The following is a 20,405-nucleotide window of genomic DNA, read 5'->3' on the forward strand; positions in this document are numbered from 1 at the left end:
GAAGGCATGTTGGCAGGTGCCGATATTTGACAGATCATTTTGGAATGTGCAATCAACTAAGTGCCGCAAGTATGTCTACTCATTTTTTAGGAGGGAATAAAACTAAGAGACTTCTGCTAAATATCACAGGAATCACATCTGGGGTTTCTACACAGTGATCGCTAACACCAAATGACTTAGATGAGTATAGGATATTTTAAAGAAAAAGCAAAACTTATCTCATTAACTACCGCTGTACACTAAACCTTAAAAATTGTATCTTCAAACTTAGCATAATAAGTCAGATGGAGAAAGACAAATACCATATGATCTTACTTATATGTGGAATCGAAAGAACAGTAAACGAACAAACAAAGCAGAAATAGACTCAGAGATACAGGGGAAGAAAAAAATACAAAACTGATGGTTGCTAGTGGTTGGGGATGGGGGAGAAGGTAAAGGGATTAGAAAGTTCAAATTAGCAGTCACAATATTACCATGAGGCCATGAAATACAGTTTGGAATATAATCAATAGTGTTATAAAGATTTTGTAGGGTGCCAGGTGGGTACTGGACTTATTAGGGAGACCACTTCATAGACTGTGTAGATGCCTGACCACTGTGCTATACACCTAAAGCTGAAGTACAATAATATTGAATGTCAACTATAATTAAAAACATATACATATATATTTATACATATATGTGTGTGTGTATATATATATATATATTTATATATATGGTCATATAGTCACTGGATATGGAGTACAGCATAGGGAATAAAGTCAATGTAATTGTAACATCTATATACGATGTGAGGGGTAGTAGATTGGGGGAGGAGGTTATCACTTTGTGAGGGGTGTAAATGTATAACTATTACATTGTTTTATACACCTAAAACTAATAAAAAATACACTAGATGATGTCTTCACAAATTTAAATGGTAGTACAGATATGAATTGCATTCCCATGAGAACAGATTATGACCCGTGTCAGTAACTTGGCACCTTGTTTTCTAAGTTGGCAGCAATTTCCCTTCACTGCAGTTCTACCTTCTCTTAATTTCATCTAATTTCTAGTAGACTGAACATATTGCTGGAGAAATGGGCATTTACATTTCTCAAAACCAGTTAACAGGGTCATTGAAAACATTTTTAATGTGGTTGGGGTAATCTCTGTCATTGAAAATTCCTCAGATAAATATTATATATAGCTATATGGTGCCAAAAAATGTATACACATTTTAAGAAAGGAAAAACTATTAATTGTAATACTCAATATATACCGATAACAAAAGACGAATACAAGTCATGTTTGACTTCTGCAATTACAAGAGTTGCTCAAAGTGGTTACCATCAGCGTCCAGACACTTCTGATTACAGCGAATTACTGCTTGAATATACATAACATCACTTAAAATGTGTATACATTTTTTTTGGCACCCCCGATATTTATATATATTTATACATTTTTTTGGCACCCCCGACATATATATATATATATATATATATATATATATATATATATATATATATATATATATACTTGCCTGTGATGTACAAAGACAGTATGTAGTTCATTGCACAAATTATACTGAACATTGTTCTTTGGAATTTTGGTCACTAGACAGTGTTGATTTCTATAGCCTGAGCCACATATTTCTACATATATAATAGTTAAACAGCAACAGTCTTGTTCTCCCGTGCTAGAGAGAGATGTTTAATGGGATAATACACAGAGTATCATGGAGCTGCCCAAGACAGGAGTCCTGTTTTCATTTGAGCCTAAGTGAGGAGCTGATTCTTAGCTGTTAAAAGGGAGATGACCTTCCTTTTAGGTCAAGGGAAATGCAGCCTGCACATGACAGAGGCAACACTGATGGTGCCATAAGAGGGCAGGCCCATAGACAAAAAGCACTCAGAAAATATTGATGGATAGAGCTATCCTGTTGTTAAGAAATAATTGAGGAAGTGAAATATAATGAAATATTAGAAAAAAAGAAAAAAGCTTCTTCAGGACTATATTGGAGGGACGCTCTCAGCATTTACAAACTTATAAGTAAAGAATCGTCCACAAATAATAATAAAGTTCTTAATTAAACAAAACAGCATTTCAGAGCAGAATGATGATGTAATTTTGATTAGACCACTCCATCCTTAATATACTGCTAAGAATTCTCCAATTCTTTAGTTTAGTTTTCTTTCTCTCCTTTCCTCCCCTTTGTCCCCTCTCCTCTCATCTTCTATCCCCTTTCTTTCTATTTTCCAATTAACCCAACTATACAACTGTTACCTATATATATATATACTGATCTATGTATCCATCCAGACAAAAAGAACGACACACACCCTTGCCTAAGTCAAACGCGCAAACGGATACCTATCATTCTCATTCTAAGTTTAGTCATTTTCAATGAATTTATTCATGATCTTCCTATAATCTGATAACTAGAATGGGTGGATCCTACCTAAGCATTGACTAACATTTTCAGTGCCTAGAATACATCAGCCCAGTAGGTGGTACCCCTTAGATAAGGATGCAGTGTCAGCCAGGCTCATTACAACTTAGCAGGGCCACAGTGTGCACCACGGACACGAACAATGTTTAGCAGGAATGACAAAAACTGCTACATCCCTACCTTAGCCTCCAGTATCTCTTTCATTTCCATAGCAATACCAAACCCTAACCTTTGTCTGGCAGTCATGTGCCCATCTAGAAGACTGTATTTTCTAAACTCTTTGCAGTAGATTTGCTTATACGACTGTATTTTGGCCATTGATATATAAGCAAAGTAAAGTATGGTACTTCCTTGAAGCCTCCTTAAAGGAAGGGCTGATATCCTTCTTTGTCCCCTCCATTGGCTGTAGGTCTGGAAGAGAGATGTGATGACCGGAGCTCCAGCTGCTATGTTGGACCTGATTCAATACCACAGGGGTGGAGGGGTGAAGGGCTAGAAAAAACCCTAATGACATCACGGAGCTACCATAACCTGGGCCTTACTTTAAGTGAGAAAATAAATCCCTGCATGTTTAACTCACAATTTTTTGGCAATCTCTTACGTATGGATGAACATAAATAGTAACTGATAGAGCAGGTAAAAATAAATAGAGAAAAAAAAATAAAGTACTAACTAACAGAGTTTCAGTTTTTTGTTTTTTTTTCCAGTTAGTATGGAAGCAAATATGGCTATAAAAAAATCATCTGTTCTAATTAGTTTATTTTGTATCTTCTCTATTTTTATATCTAATGTAGGTTGCTTAGATTTAATAAAAAATATATTGCATTTAAATTTGTTACTATTCAACAGTATTTTCATCATGAGTCACTCTTATGAATTGCTTCCATTCCTTAACTCAAATCCCACTTCATCTGTGAAAGTCTTAGAGAAAAAGAAAAATATTTTGCTCCTCTAAACCCCACCAACACTTAAGTATACACTCTTTTGGCAAATATATTTTAATTTGTTTAACTATATTACAAACTCATGGAAAACAAGATCTTTGTATTTTACACAGCTAACAGGCGAATGATTTATAAACAATGGGTTTTAAATGTGTTTAGTAGTAGTTATGGTTATTTTTATATCCTATGTAAAATACATTCTTAAAATTAAATCTTAGAAAGTATAGCATTATTATTAACACTGTAATTATTTCTTTTTCTTTTACCAGTTTCCATGACAGTTCCAATTATTTCCAAAAGGAGAAATATAAAAAGCCTAAGGTACATGTGACCTTGTAAATCAAGGAGAATAAAATCTATGAATGTCTGAAATACTAAAACTTTTAAATGCTATTAATAAAGACATCAAAATTCTGTTTAAGATACTTTGCATATCTAATGTTCTTAACCAAACATGCATTTCAAGCAGAAGTTTTAAGGGTTTTAAATCACAGATTTTCACAGCATTTCCTTCCGGCAGCTGATGAAAATTGGATAATATACAATCAGAACATTTTTTTTTTAACATATTTTAAATTGATTGAAAAAATAGAAACAGATTTAACATTCAAGAAAACACATTTGCAACTGTTATATAAAAATGATCTGATCTGATTTAGTAGATACTAGGTATAGAAACTTAGTTGACAGCAATCTTTGGGATGTTTTAAAACAGAGGGACCATATTACAGCACCCAAGCTGCTACTCTCTCAAAATAAGTGCCTCTAACATTTTGAATCTTCTATAAGGACTATCATAAAAGAAAAGCTTCCATTTAATGAAAGGTGTTTTCTGTATTTCATTGTAGGTAAAAGTCTGACATAATAGATTATGAATAGTTTTTAATATAAAAATAATAAATTGCTGAACAGGAGATATATGGAAATACAACATATTTGCTTAAGATTTGAAAGTTCAACATTTATTACTGCCCTCGATATGATATACTTATTATATATTTCTTTTGAATATACACCGAGTTGATGACTACTTGAATAGTTTTCTAGTTATTTCTCAATCACATCTGATATATAATATATGGTATATACATATATGATATACATATATGATATATGATTGAGAAATAGGTAACTATTCAAGTTATTTCTAAATCATATCTATCTATATATTATATATGATTGAGAAGTAACTAGGTAACTATTCAAGTGGTCAGTTTGCATCAACTCGGTGTATATTCAAAGAAAATATATAATAAGTAAGAGTATTTGCCTTATATCATGTTTACTAAGTTATCAAGACATTGACTACATGGCCAGAAATGCAGTCCAGAGATCATGATACCCTTAAGTAAGAGAAGGAATATTTACAGCCAGAGATACTACCTTTACTTGCAAAAGCTCTTATACCTAGGATTCATCCTTTTCTAAATGTAAGGAAATATAGGATATTTTTCTCTGCACAAATTAATTTTTTCCATAGGGCATTTGGGCATATCTGAATTTCTAGGTGTTTTGCAGAATGTCAGGTTGCAACAGCTAAAATGTAAATGACTGTTCCTCAGAGAAACTGAGAAGAGAAATTAGAGAACAAATCTTAACTCCTCCTCCCAATAATATTTCAATACCTCTGTCCATTGTTACATTTGTACCAAGCCAGGGATGTAGACACAGAATTCATGGAGTAAATCCCACCCACCATGGCTAGTTAGAGCAGTTTGATGTCCTTTAACAATAAAAACATCTTCGAAAATGGGAGGAATGTGTGAGTAAATAGGATATATTTTTCCTGTGTAAAAATGTCCTAATAAAAGTGTGGTTTGTGTTGTGCAGCTTCTTTCTCAAAACACATTTTTACGACATTGAAACCTATTTCAAAGCACTAGCAAATGGAGAGGTAGGTTGGATGCAAACTTACAAATTGTCAACGAAAAAAAATTCTGAAAAGAAATAATATTAACTATTGAAAAGGTAAACTGAATGCTATAAATGATAGTATAATGAAGACAAAGTTGGATAATGTATGATTTTCACATTAAAATCACTGTTATTAATATTTATAAATAGAGTATCCAGGCAATTTATTGCCAAAATGAGAATATTTTTGAGAATAAAATGGGGAGCTATTAATAATAGGCATTAACAGAGACTATGTTAGGAAACCCAGGAAATATATTCACTCTATTTACAAGATACTTTATTTGGCTTGATTTGAAGATGATGAGATATTTTTTAACTTGACCAAAATGAAAATGACAATTGCAATTATTTTGTCTATCATTAAAAAATAATTAGAACTTCCACACATGGCCTTGATGGAATAACTAGCACTGGACATGCTCTCCCACCCTAAACAGCAAAAGAGCTAAACAAATATATTCGGCAACTGTTTTGAGGCAATGGAGACTAGGCAATGGAGAACTGTGATCTTTCAGAGAGGGAAACACATGAAGGGAACTTCGTATTTGCCCCGGCTTCCTGCCTTGTAGCAGCGGCCTGTAGGAATACAGGGAAGTAGAGCCAGAGTAGAGCACTGTGTTATCAGGAAACAGGAGGCAGAGTTCAGAGTTCAGGTATGTGGAACATCTGGGATTTGCATGGTAGGGTATCAATAAGGAGTATGCAGCAGTGTAGGGACAGGAGCAGGGAGGAGCATAGTCTGCGTGGAGATGGAGATTTCCTGTGGATCCTTGGCTAAGCCTTGCATTGTACACATGGAGGGCAAGACTCCATATGACTGAGCAGAGAGTGGCTATTTGTTGTAAGGCTGAGAACTAATATTTCTGTTTATCTATTTTATCTATGACCATGCAGGATAGAGAGATGTTGAAGCCAACTGAGTTTGAATGGTAAGAATTTGTTGAACATCTCAAAGCACTGAGTTGAGGTTAATGATAGGCTACAAATTGGAAATAAAGATAAAGTCCAAGACAAGGGATCTATCCAAGCCATAGGACAGAATAGAAATATATCCATCAAAAATAAATAAATAAATAACATCAGTCTGACAGTTTTACAATGGTCAATCTTAATTTAACTGCCTGGCAGAACAAAACCCAATACCCTTTAAAGAAGAGAAAATAAACCATATTCCATAACTCCCCAGAACAAATAATCAATAAAGTCCAATATACAATTAAAAATTACTAGAAATGTGAAAAAGCATAAAATTGTGATTCAAGAGAAAAAACAATCATTCAAAGTAAATACCAAATATTTTAGATGGTGGAATTAGCAGGCAGAAACCTTTAAAAAGTTATTATAAATATGATCAAGGTCTTAAAGGAAAATAGAAATACAATGGATGAACAGATGGGGGACTATCACTAGTGAACAGAATATTTAGAATGGAAAAATAAAATATCTGCAGTACAAATCCACTCGGTGGGTTTAGCAGAATATTGGAGACTAAAGAAGAAAAGGTCAATAAACTCGAAAAGAGTTAAAGGATATTACCTAATGTCAAGAACAATGAGAAAAAAAGATTAAAAATAAATTAATGGATATCCACAAGCAATAATAATAATAATAATAATAATAATAATAATAAAAAAAAAACAGCTTTAACCTAAAGCTCACAACTTATATAAAATTTAACTCAAAATGAATCAGAGACATAAATGTAAAATGTTTTTAGAAAAATAAACAGAGAAGAAAAATAATTGAAACCTAAACCTAAGTGAAAAATTCTCACACTGACCCCCAAAGCATTATGCATGAAAGGGAAAGTTAATAAATTTGACCTCATAAAAATTAAAAAAATTTTGCTCTGTGAAAGAGTCTTTTAAGATGATTACTGAAATATGTGAAAATCACATATCCAGCAAAAGACTTTAATTGAGAATATGCTGAGTACACTCAGAACTTAGCATTTAAAAACCAAACAATCCAACAGCGATATGCATGATGGACAAAAGACATGAACAAACATTTCACGAAAGAGGAATATGTCTGGAAGATAAACACATGAAAAGATGTTCAATATCACCAGCTATTTGAGAATTGCAAATTAAAATCACAATGAGATACCACTACACTTATCAGAATGGTTAAAATGAAAAAAAAATGTTGATAACAGCTAATCCTGGGGAAAATTTAAAAAAAAATCATTTATACATTGCTAGTGTATGACTGTAAAGTAGCACAGCCACTCTGGAAAGTAGTTTGACAATTTCTTTTAAACTGAATATGCATGTACCAGACAACCTCAGTTATACGCTTAGACTTTTATCCCAGAGAAATAAAGTTGTATTTTCATGAGAAATATGTATACAACTATTCATAGCAGCTTTGGTGGTTTCCAAACTGGAAACTACCCATCAATGGGTGAATGGATAAATAAATAAATGTGGTACATTCATAACATGGAATAAAACTCAGTGAGAAAAAAATGGACTCTTGGTATCAATAACTAGGTTGAATCTCAGAAAAATTATGATAATTTAAAAAATCTGCAATCTTAACAGATTGCATACTATAAGGTTCCACTTATATAATATTCTTTAGATAATAAATTTATAGATTCCAAGTATAGATTAGTTGTTGCCAGGGATTATGGATAGGGGAAAATGGGTGTGGCTTCCAACAGGTAGAACGAGGGATCCTTGTGCTGATGACACGATTCCATATATTGGTTGTAGTGACAGTTGCATAAAGCTGTATGTGTGACAAAGTGGTCCTTAACTGGGGACAATTTTATCCCTAGAGAAATGTGGCAATTTCTGGAGATAGATTTTATTTTTACAACCGCGGATGGAGGTGAAGTGCTAATGGCTGAAGTGCTAGTTGCTGGAGGCCATAGATGCTCCTAAACATCCTACAGTGCAAAGAAAAGCCACCTACAACAAAGAAGTATGTGATTTAAAGTATAAAAAGTGCTGAGCTTAAAAATCTTGACAAGAGAATAGCAACAGGAAGCTGGTCAACTTCTCATCAGAAACAATGGAAGGCGGAAGACAATTAAATGACACCTTTAAAGTAATCCTATCAATCCAGGATACTGTGTTCAGTGAAAATATCCTTCAACTAGATTAAAATAAAGAGTTTCAGATAAATAAACATGAGAAAATTTGTCACTAGCAAACCTGTACTGCCAGAAATGCTACAAAAATATCTTCAGGCTGAGCGGAAATGATACCAGATGGAAACTTAATCTATGGGAATAAATGAAGAATGTGAGAAATAGTAAATATAAAGGGACGGACACACACACACACAAACATATCTATATCGTCTATATCTATATCTATAATATCTATATCTATATCTATTTTTTTTCTCGTCTTAGTGTTATGGGTTGAATTGTAGCTCCCCAAATTCATACATTGATGTCCTAACCTCTAGTACTTGTGAATGTAACCGTATTTGAAAATAGGGTCTTTGCAGATGTAGGCATGCTAAGATGAGATCATTAGGGTGGACCTTAGTCCAATATGCCTGATGTCCTTCTAAAAAGGGGAAATGTGGACCCAGAGACATGTATATCTACACAGGAAGAATGCTGTATAACAGGAGTTATGCTGCCACAAGCCAAGGGAACTACCGGCTGTGAGGAGACAGGTCTAGCACACAGCCTTCCTTAACACCGACACAGGGATCATGATTTGGTGACATCTTAGTCTGGGACTTCCAGCCTCTAGAACTGTGAGACAATACATTTCTGTTGCTTAAGCCATTCAGTTGGTACTTTGTTACAGCAACCCTAGCAAACTAATGTATTTAGTTTTTATTTAAAACAATAACTGACTGTTTAAAGCAAAACTAATAATGTGTTTAGAATTAAAATATATACTAAAAATGAGGGTACACTGTAATTATATTGTTACAAGATTTGCAAACATTATGAGAAATATACTAAGTAAACTGTGATAAGTAAAGAATGACTATTATAACAATTACATTAGGTACAATTAAAGAGCCTGTGTAGAGAAATTAAAATATATATTTAAAAAAATGATTAACCCCAAACAAAACAGGAAAGGGGGAAATAGAGGATTCAAAAACAAATGCAATAAATATCAAGATAGCAGATTTAAAATGCATAATTAATTCCATTAAATGCAATGAGCTAAGTACTCCAACTATAAAGCTGGCCAGACAAAATGTAAGAAGCAAGTGCACATTGTCTCAAGAAACTCACCTTCATTATGAGATTCAGACAGATTAAAAGCAAAGGGCTGGAAAAAGAGATAGCATGAAAACAACAGATGAAAGTTAAATGATTGACTCTATTAATATCAGACAAAGCAGATGTGAAGATAAAGAGTGTTGCTAGGTGAAAAAAGGGATATCTCATGATGATAAAAGAGTTAATTCATTAGGAACTTAAAACAGCCCTAACACATGTATATGTGTACACACCTAACAATAGAACTCCAAATTGTGTGAAGCAAATGCTGACAGAATAAAAGAAAGTGATAAATCCACATTCATAGTTACAGATTTTTAATACCTCTCTCTCAGTATCTTATAGAGAGATTAAAAAAAATGTTAGGATGAAAAAGATTTCAACCACATGATCAACTAAATTGAATAAACTGATATTTATATTCATGTAACTACACTCGACAACTTCACAGTATGTATTTCTTTCAAATGCACTTGAACCAGTCACCAAGATAGACCTCATGTTGATGATGGGCTACAAAATAAAATGTCTCAATAAATTTGAAAAGATAGAAATGCCACAAAATATGTTTTTAATAAGAGTGGAATTAAATTAGAAATCCATACGAATAAGAGATCTAGAAAAGCATTTGGAATTAAAACAACATACCTCTAAATAATGCATGGTGAAGGAATAAGGCATAAGGGAAACTAGAAAATATTTTCAACTAAATGACTGTACATATTATGTATAAAAACTTGTGGGATACAGTTAAAGCAGTGATTCAAGGGAAATTTGTAGCATTAAAAAGAAGAAAGATTTAAAGCTACTAATTTAAATTATTATCTTAAGTGTCTGGAAAAAGAAGATCAAATTAAATTCAAAATAAGAAGAGGAAAGGAAACACTAAAAATGAGAGCAAAAATCAAATAAATTAAAAACACACAAAATAAAGAGAATTAACAAATCCAAAAGTTAGTAATTTGAAAAGACTATTAAAATTAATGGACCTCAGCAAAACTTATAAAGAAAAAAATGTTTAAAACACAAATTGCCAATATCAGGAATGACAGAGGGAATATGACAGTTTATACAGAAATTTAAAGGATAATACAGTAATATTACACACTTTTGTGGGAATATACTTGACAACTTAGATTAAATAAATATATGGAAAAACACCATTTACCAAAATTAACAGAAAAAATGAAAAAAATGTAAATAACTGTATCTTTTAAAGAATGGAATTTGTAATTAAAAACCTCCCTACTAAGAAAACTCCATGACAAAATGAATTCTTTGGTGAATTCTATAAAATTTTTATGGATAAACACACAAGTTATTTAAGAAAAGACAAGAGGAGGAAATATTTAAATACTTTCCAGCTCATTTAATGAGGCCAACAGAACTCTGATAATAAAACCTGACAAGAATATTTCAAAAAAAGAAAATCAGAGATCAATGTTCTCCAGAATATAGGCTTAAGTAAGTTTTACTAAAAAAATATGATCAAGTCAAATCCAGGATTACATACAGTGGCCATACATTACAACCAAATGGGGGTTTACCCCAGGAATGCAAGATGGGTTTCGCACTTAAAAGATCAATCAACCAAATTAGCAGAAAAGGAAGAAAAGACAGTATAATCATTTCACTATGTGCAGGAAGAAAAGCCTTTGACAAAATTCAACACTTATTCATTATAAAAAACAGTTAATAAACTAGGTATAGACAAAACTTCCTTAGTCTGAAATGGCATCTACAAAAAGCCTAAAGTTAATATCATACTTAATGACAAAACATTGAATACTTTCCTCCTGAGATCAGGAACAAGGTAAAAATGTCTGTTCTCGCCATTTATACTCAGCATTGTTCAGTCCAAGTTAGCAAAATAGGAAAGCGAGAGGCATAAGAGGCATAAAGATTGGAAAGAATGAAGCAAGATTCTTAATGCATAGACAAAATGACTAATACATAAAAACCCAAAGGAACCTATGGGGAAAAAAAAAAATCTATTAGAATACGTAAATTTGAATGATTGCAGGATGCAAGATGAATGTGTAAAAATTAGTTATATTTCTACACCCTGGCAGCAAACAATGAAATGAGAAATGGGAATTTTTAAATTCAGTTTATAATAGCATAAAAGACAAAATATTTAAGAATAAGCTTAACAGATGTGTGAAAGCTCTACACAGAAAAGCACAACATATGAAAAGAAGATCTAATATATAGGCGAGAGTTACCATGTTCATGAATTGGAAGACTTAAAATTGTTAAAATAGTCATTTCTCTTTAATTTGAAATACGGATTCTGCAACCTCAATGAAAACCCCAGCAGGCTTTTTTTTTTTTTTTTTTGATAAATTGACCAGTTGATTCTAATATATTTATAAAATTGTAAAATATCGAAAGTAGCTAAAACAACCATGAAAAAGGAGGACTTACATTATCCAGTTTCAAGACAGTTCATAAATTAGACATATATGATTATTGGTTTTCACTAAAGAGCCAAAGCAATTCAATTTGGAAAGGAATTATTTTTCAGTAAATTGTGCTCAAATAATTGCATAAAAATGTGAAAAAAATGCATCTCAACCCCTACTTCAAACCATCCAGAAAAATTAATTCAAGATCATCATAGACTCAAATTAATTCAAGATCATCATAGACTCAAATGTAAGAACCAAAACTATAAAGATTTTCAAACCTACTGTTAGCAAACATTTCTTAGAGAAGACAGAGAAAGCACTAATCATAAAAGAAAAAAAAAATGACCAATTAAACTTCATCAAAATAAAAACACCTATTTTCAAAACACATAGTTTTGAAAATAGACAAGCTACAAAGTGAAAATATTTATAACACAATAAGTCTGACAAAGGTCTTATATCCAAAATATATTTTTAAAACTCTGACAAATCAGCAAACACACCTAATGGTCAAACAATTCAACTAGACACTACACAAAAAGGAGATATGTGAATGACTAATAAGCACATGAAATTATGCTTACATCATTAATCATAAGGGTAATGCAAATTAAACCACAGTGAGATCATAAGAAAAGCTAAACCCCAGCAAACTAATAACATCAAATGTTGGTAAAGATTTGGGACAAATGGAATCCTCACACATTTCTGGTGGTCGTGTAAAATGGGACAAAGATGCTGAAGCACTGCTACCGTGTTTCCCCCGAAAATAAGACCTAGCTGGACAATCAGTTCTAAGGCATCTTTTGGAGCAAAAATTAATATAAGACCCGATCTTATTTTACTATAATATAAGACTCGGTCTTATATAATATAAGACCAGGTCTTGATATGATATGATATATGATATGATATGATACGATACGATACGATACAATATGATATGATATGATACCGGGTCTTATATTAATTTTTGCTCCAAAAGATGCCTTAAAGCTGATTGTCCATCTAGGTCTTATTTTGGGGGAAACACGGTAGGTGGTTAGTTATAAGGTTAAACACACACCTGCCCTATGACCCAGAAATTCTACTCCTTAGTATTATCGAAAGAGAAGTGAATACATATGGCCACAAAAGACTCTGACAAAAATGTTTGTAATGGCTTTATTCATAATATGTAAAACTCGAAAACAACTCAAATGACCAATAGGAAAATGATCTTTAAAAAATTGCAACATATTAATTCGATGAAATACTACTTACCAATTAAAAAATATATGTATGGACTACTATTATACTCAACAACAGGGATGTAACTCAAAAACATAATATTGAATGAAAAAGCCAGAAGCAAAAAATCACATCTTATATGATTACACTTAAATGAAGTTCAACATTAGGAAACTCTAATCTCCATGAGATAACTCAGAACAGTGGTTGGGTGAGGGAGGGGTAGTTAGGGATGATCCTATCTTTATTACAGAGAGAATGTATTGTTTTTCACACTTATGTATGTTAATAACTGAATGGATTATATTCCAAGAAACTATTTTTCTAATTCCCAATATTTTAAAAATTGGAATATTGTCAAATTGTATCTTTTAATACCAATTTTAACCTTCCAATTTGTTAAATGCTTTATAACATACATATTATTTAAGATAACTAGAAACCCACTGAATAGTTTTAAATAAGACTTGATTAGGAAATACACTTTCAATGTTTTTCTTGGATGCAAAATTCATATAAAGATGATTAAATACACGCTCAAGAACATGTTAAAGTGATACAGGTATACAGAAGAATATATTCTCATCAAAATCAAATATATCCTAACATTTAGGATCAAAGTCAAGAACTTTCTCTGGGTAACAGATGAATAACCTCTAACAGACAAGATTAGATAAAATATTACACTGTGATTTGTAGACCATTAATGTCACTAAATGTAAAGAAATGATTTGGATGACAGAAATGATTTTCAAGAAAGGCACCAGTTGCCCTAAAGTAAAAATTAATAAAGTAGGATGAAAAGTCATAACACTTAATAACAGTATAAAAGAAATAGGGCAACAAAAATTTTGTTGTTGTTGTTGGAAATTTAGTATAAGTAGTAACTCTAAGTCTGTCTCTCCAGGATCTCAATCAATAAGATACTATCTGAATCATTAAGTGGAACAGTTGAAGTGTTAGGGTTTAATTGCTATATCTTGGGAAAATGCCTAAAAATTAACAGAGATTAGGAGCCTCTGATTAAGGCCTTCTCTAGAATAGGTAACTGGAAAGGCTGTTATCTCTTTTGAAGTAAATAAATGTGATCCCATGTCTTACTTATTATGCTAAATAAAATAAAACCTTTAACAAATGTGTTATTAAGCCTTTAGGAGGTAAGTGTACCTCCGTTTCCTTGGTTCCTCTGAGAAACCATGCAAAATCTTCATTCTATGTTAATTACCAATTTAAACAGTCAATGCTAAAAGAAATCTTTTGCTCTAATTATGAAAGACAGTTGCTGTAAACATTTGACATAATGAATACATATCCTGATCTTGAGCAGGCTATAATTTATTAGGCACAAATACGAGGAAAAAACCTGAGTAGAGTGAAAATACCTGAGCACTGACCCTCCGTTGAAACAGGTGATATTTGCCGGGTTTAAGAATCAAAGCAATACGACTCCAATTAGCTGTCGAATCATCTGGCAAAACAGCTGTTACATAAATACAAAAGCACTTGGCCTTTCTGCTTACTTTTTCAATTGTGTCTTTATTTTTCAGTCTTTTCAAAAGAAGCTCATGCCATTCACATAAAATTTAAAAACCAGGGTAAACATATTTGCTGTGTTAGAAATCACAACTGTAATGAACGTTGATGGGGTTGGGGAGAGGATGGTGGTAAGGATGTGTGTTAGAGGGGGCACAAAAGTTGTAGGGACCTACTGGGGTGCTGGAGGTATTCTGTTTCTTAATTGGGTCCTGGTAACACCTATATGTCCACTCAGTGAAAATTCATCCAGCTGTACACTTATAACTCATACGTTTTTCTGAATGTTATACTGCAATAAAATTTACACAAATATAAATTCCTTCCAGAAATATACAGAATCACCTGAGCATTGTCAAAATTAAAAAGGTATTGTGCTAATGTTTTTAAAAAAATGACAATTTTCTTCTAAACTTTTCCTTATCAATTCCCTCTGATCTCCAAGAAAACATACCAGAATATTTAAACATTTTATGAAACAGGTCTTTAAACAAAATGAAGGTATGAATATTAGTTTTGTTATTTCAATCAGATGAAAATATTTACATGCTACTTACCAGAAAGGTGTGTTCTTCAATTTTGTGGCAGTTTGATCATTAAAGTTGCCAGGCAAAGATACAGGTTGTGGTATAAGCCTGGAGAAACAGTACACATAGAAAAAATCGCTATAAGATATTTATTTTACTATAACTGCATATAAGTATACTATAATGTATTTATTTGCATAACTATAATATAATAACTCATTCACTTAATCACTCATGTAACAAGCAATTGCTAAGAATCTCTGCATGTACCAGGTAGTACCAGAGTTCTGTAACTGTACGCGTTTAATACATAACCTGTTCCTCAAGGAAATTATGAAAATAAAGAAGTATAATTAGCATATAAAACTAGTGAGTATCATAAAAGAGGTATGGATCAACTGTTATGGGAATTAGGAGGTGGAAGATGTTACTTCCAACAGGAAGACAGGGTAAAGCTTTATGGAGGTGGTAGGTCTTAAGCTGAGCCTGAAGGGAGAGCATGATTTCCTAAAGATGGTGGTCAGGAGCTGGAAAAGGCAAGAATCCAGGTCCATGTGACAAAATGATCAAGGTACAGAATTTGAACATAATGGAAGAAGTCTGAATGAATTTCAGTTCCTTCGAAGAACATTTTCAAAGGATTTGGAATGCGGCTAAATTTTGGGGCCAGAGGTTGAGTCACCTGGCAATGTTCTAGCATTATGGCAGACCCTGGGAATAGAAAACGGAATGCAAAAGACATGAGCTGTGCCCTCATAAAGTTCCCAGTTTATCAGGACAAACCAGTACAAAGGATTAGAATAATTCATGACAAGGAGCAGAGGGTACTTTGAGAGTCTGTAGCAGAGAAACCAAGGGTGAGAGGTAAAAAAATTGTGAGTCTCGGAGAAGTGATTATTAAAGCAATGAAGTTTGATGAGATTGCTAAGGGAGTGAGTGTAGAACATAAAGAGAGAGGGGTATGGACAGACTCACATTTAGGGGAAAGGCAGAAGCAAGCAAAGAAACAATTAGAGAGGAGGAAGGAGGCTCAGAGGAGTATGGAATTAAGATTCAACTCTATTATGGTGATTTCCTGGAGCAGGCTGGAGCATCCCAAGCTGAAGCAAGTGGGAAGTGGATTTATGTTACATTTGTTCACAGTTTCTAACTTGACAAAAAATTTGGAAATTTTATATTGTTGTGGAACACACAGACCGATGGCTTATAATTTACAGTTTAAATAGCTGATACTTGTTTCTTCAATTCCTGGTTATTAAATGTCCCACTGAGACCCTGGGGTGGGTGGGGTGGGTAGCACATTGTGCCATGGCAGTAGGTAGGGGTGGGGAAAGCCAATGCCAAAAGTTAGGTTTAGGAACTCAGTGGTCATTTGTGATTCTAGAGACTACAGTTACAGAATTGTGATCACACAAACTGATGCTTAGCTTTCTGGAGTCAATCCCTTGTGTTTGGCAAATCAGCACACGTAGCTTGTTGCTGGAGAATTTTGGTCTCCTTGTCACTTGACTATTGGAAATGGTTCTGAGAGGAAGCTGTTGGTTTCACTTTATTTGGAAGGTGCTGTGGGCTCCTCAGTTTAGCATTCCAAATTGAAAAAACTTAAATGTGTTTCCACATGGAAATGTGTGGGCCTAGTTCTATAGTAATACTGATAAAATGTATCTTATTGGTTCTGTAGACTTTTGTAATGTGGCCCAGGAATCCAGTCACATCATCTAATATTGTTTCTATGAGAATATATAGTCCACGTTTTGCTATGTATTTATTCATCTAGAAATAGTTACTGAACTTTAGCTATGTGCCTGTGACTGTATTAGATAGACACTGTTTATCCAACAGTCAGGAAAACAATAAATTGTGGCGACTAACCTAAGTAAACTTCTAAACAACCAAGTTGCAAACACACTTTAAAATACAACTAATACTCTAGCTGAAGATTGCCTATCTTTCCCTAAAACTGACCCTCTGTTACCTAAGAACAATCACAGAGAGAGGACTGGATAGCCAGAAGGAAATAAATTCCCGTGAACTTGGCACGTGTTTCGTGTGAGGCACTGGTAGGTGTCAGGCACTTCCTCCCCACAGCAATCCTGTGATATAGGTGATGCTTTCCGTGACTCCAAGCTTTGAGGAGCATGATTTCTCCTCTAGACCATACTGCCTCTCCAGAGACAAGAATTCTTGTCTGAAACTCTGCATATCACTGGTTGTATCCTTGAGTAGTACTCTGAGTTACTTCTTCATAGAGGTTCCTTTATTATGTCTAAAGGGAATCACCGGCTCTTTATAATTAGTGGCCAACAGGCCAGCATAGTCAGAGAGGCAGAGATGTTGATCAGCCATGTTTGAAGGAGACGTTACTGTTTGTAGTTGCCATAACTTCTGGGAAATACAAATATATATATGTATATAATGCTTGCCATTAAAATTTTCAACATGTGATTTTTATTTGCTCAAACACCATGGTAAAGCATTATCAGGTGATAACACAATAGCTTTTGACTGTGATTGTTTAACCTTGATATAATGATCATATCTATACTCCACTGCTTATAAATACATAATTTTAGAGAATATACTAATTATTTACTTAAATAGTCATACTACTTAATATCAATTATGAACCATAGTTCACTTTCTTGAAGAGCAGCCTCTCTTTAAGAAAGATATTGATTCAGGACATAAACTTCCTGGGGTTCATTTGTTAGAATAAATCATTTCAAAAAAATCATTCCTAAAGTTACCAATTGTAAACACATAGTTTTAGTGACTTCTCATTCTTTTAAAATTACAGGATTTTTATTAAGTGTAATTCTATGCCAACAAAACAACCCAAGGCAGCAACCCAAATGGCTCAATGGTAGAGAAAATGGTTTGATTTGTCAGTCTGTCCTAATTATGAATTAGACAGACACACAGCTGACCACCACAGTTAATCAAGAGGGTGTCAAAGACTTCTAGATTGATGGTGACTTGGGCAATTTAACCATAGTTTATAGTTTTCATTAACTATAGTTTTTAGATAACATTACTGTCAGGGTGTCAGCCTCGATTTCTTGAAAATTACAGAAGATAGCAATAGCGTGTTAATTTATAGAGTGTAATTACTTAAGGGTGCTACTGAGTTTAGCCATGCAATCAAGATTACAGTTTCCAAATATTGTGTAAATTAAAATAATCATATACTGTTAACTTTACTCCTGCATCAACTATTTTCAGCTGTCAGTAATTTTATACCCTTCACAAATATTTAGAAAATAACAAAGATCTAGGGATTTAAAGAAAATGAATATAGTATACAACAGAGCAATTCATATTCTGTGCAGGTTTATTAACAGCGGTAACCAAACTGATTATTTAAAATGGCCTTAAACTAACCAAGTTCTATGTTTATAGATATCTATTTTTCTACATTCTGAGGTTTTCCCAATCAAGCCTCCTTAAATATATATTTGGGAGGATCTAACAAGGATTATAATACAAATGGTAGAAGAGTGAAGTGACCAGGTTTCTAAAGCTCTACAAACCTAGGGACATGTATAATATCTGAAGATCAGAGGAAAAAATGTCTATGGTGAAAATAGAGTGGAAAAAATAGCTATTTCTGTCAGTGCTAAAAAGCTCAGAGAGTCACTGCCAAGCTTATCAAGGAGGAAAGTGCTTTAGCCAGGCTTCAACCACTCATTTCTAACAGCCTCTGTGTAGGCAAGTGGATGACACTTTGTGTTTTGCTGTCCCCTTGTCTCCTTCAGTGCCACCATTATCGACAACAACAACAAAAGAGAAGAAAAAAAGGAAAGAAAAAATAACCAATAACCACACTGACATTTGTCCTAAGCTTCCCTGAAAACGCAATCTAAAAATGTGAAGATTTATTCATAGAATAACAAGAGTGACCAACACTAAAAACCAGATCTAAATCTCGTGCTCCAAGCTGATGTCTAAACAACATATTGCTAGCAAACATCCAGTTCAGGTGAGGTTCATGAAATCATTTTCCTATCTGTAAGTTCCACATGAGGGTGGAAGATGTGTTTAAATGGACTCTGGTAGTAGTTGAATAATGGAGTAATTAGTAATTGTAATAGGACAAAGAATAGTGATTTCACATTAGAACACATTTTAAATTACTTTGTACAGATTGCTTGACATGTCCAGACAAGTAGATGTCATCAGAGCCCTAACTGAGTCATAAAATTGACTCACTGTACAGCAAGTGGAGAGCAATAAATGGTAGATGTAGCCCACTGATTTGGCATTGCTAATTCAAAGTCTTGGGAAAAGGAGAATGTCCTCTGAAAAACACTGACTTAAATGGGAAAAGCAATTTAACTGGCAAAAGTTCCAGTTACGGCATCTCTGAACACTGAGATTCTGGAACATTAAGACTCTAGCATCTCAGTCTTCAAACCTAGAAGGGCAGTTGACCCATCACCTGGAATCGTCCCTGATATGTCCTCATCCTACTTGACCTCCTCTAATTTTATTTGACTCTGATCCACATCTCGACCGCTTTGACCACTGACTACATTGTTGCTAAGTCTAATCCTTCCCTGCACTGATTCCCCAGTTTGTGGCCTAATAAGGACCTGATTATAAGATGTTCTAGGGTCAGACAGACCTCTGTGGCTTACTGAGGTACAGCTTTGCCTCTGGTGTTCTTTCTTTTCTTTCTCTCTCTCTTTCTCTTTTCCCCGTAGCCTGGGGTTTTCAATTTATAGTCATTAGCACCCAAGAGAACAAGGGGGGAAATGTAATCTCTGTCTGGAAACAGCCTTAGACCCCATGTGCTCATTATCAATGAGCTGATGCTGGGACCCTAAAGCTCAAAGCATGGCTTATAGATTTTTGTGGAACTTGACAGTTCTGCCTGATGGACAGAAAACTCATCTTTGGATTTTGTAGTTGAATAACATGCAATTTCGCAGAGGTTAATGGATACTCACTAGTATTTGCTGAGTTGCTAGAAGGTACTATTCATAAACAAATATTTGCATGTTATCAGAATTACCTCAGAACTCTAAATCAGTATTCCACAAAGCCATCCGACTGCAAGTCAGTGTTTGGGAGGCTCGCAATGCTCCTGTTACTCATGTTCATATAAAAATTCTAAGACTTCCTGAAATTGGGAGAGGGACATGTGATGATGATGGCTGTTTTGAACTGGTCTTGGTTGCAGACAAATATATATTAATT

General features: G+C 33.7%; 1 protein-coding gene across 13 annotated transcripts in view; it reads right to left on the reverse strand.

Moving 5' to 3' along the window:
• The window catches only part of TENM3 (teneurin transmembrane protein 3), a 2,352,866-nt gene that overhangs the window by 810,297 nt on the left and 1,522,164 nt on the right, over positions 1–20,405 (reverse strand). For all 13 annotated transcript variants that reach the window (XM_074329882.1, XM_074329881.1, XM_074329880.1 and 10 more), the window contains exon 6: positions 15,237–15,314. The gene's annotated coding sequence lies outside the window, so the exon portion shown is untranslated. The remainder of the gene's footprint in view (positions 1–15,236; positions 15,315–20,405) is intronic.

This window comes from Rhinolophus sinicus, linkage group LG04, assembly GCF_036562045.2.
Source record: "Rhinolophus sinicus isolate RSC01 linkage group LG04, ASM3656204v1, whole genome shotgun sequence".
Classification (NCBI taxonomy): domain Eukaryota; kingdom Metazoa; phylum Chordata; class Mammalia; order Chiroptera; family Rhinolophidae; genus Rhinolophus; species Rhinolophus sinicus.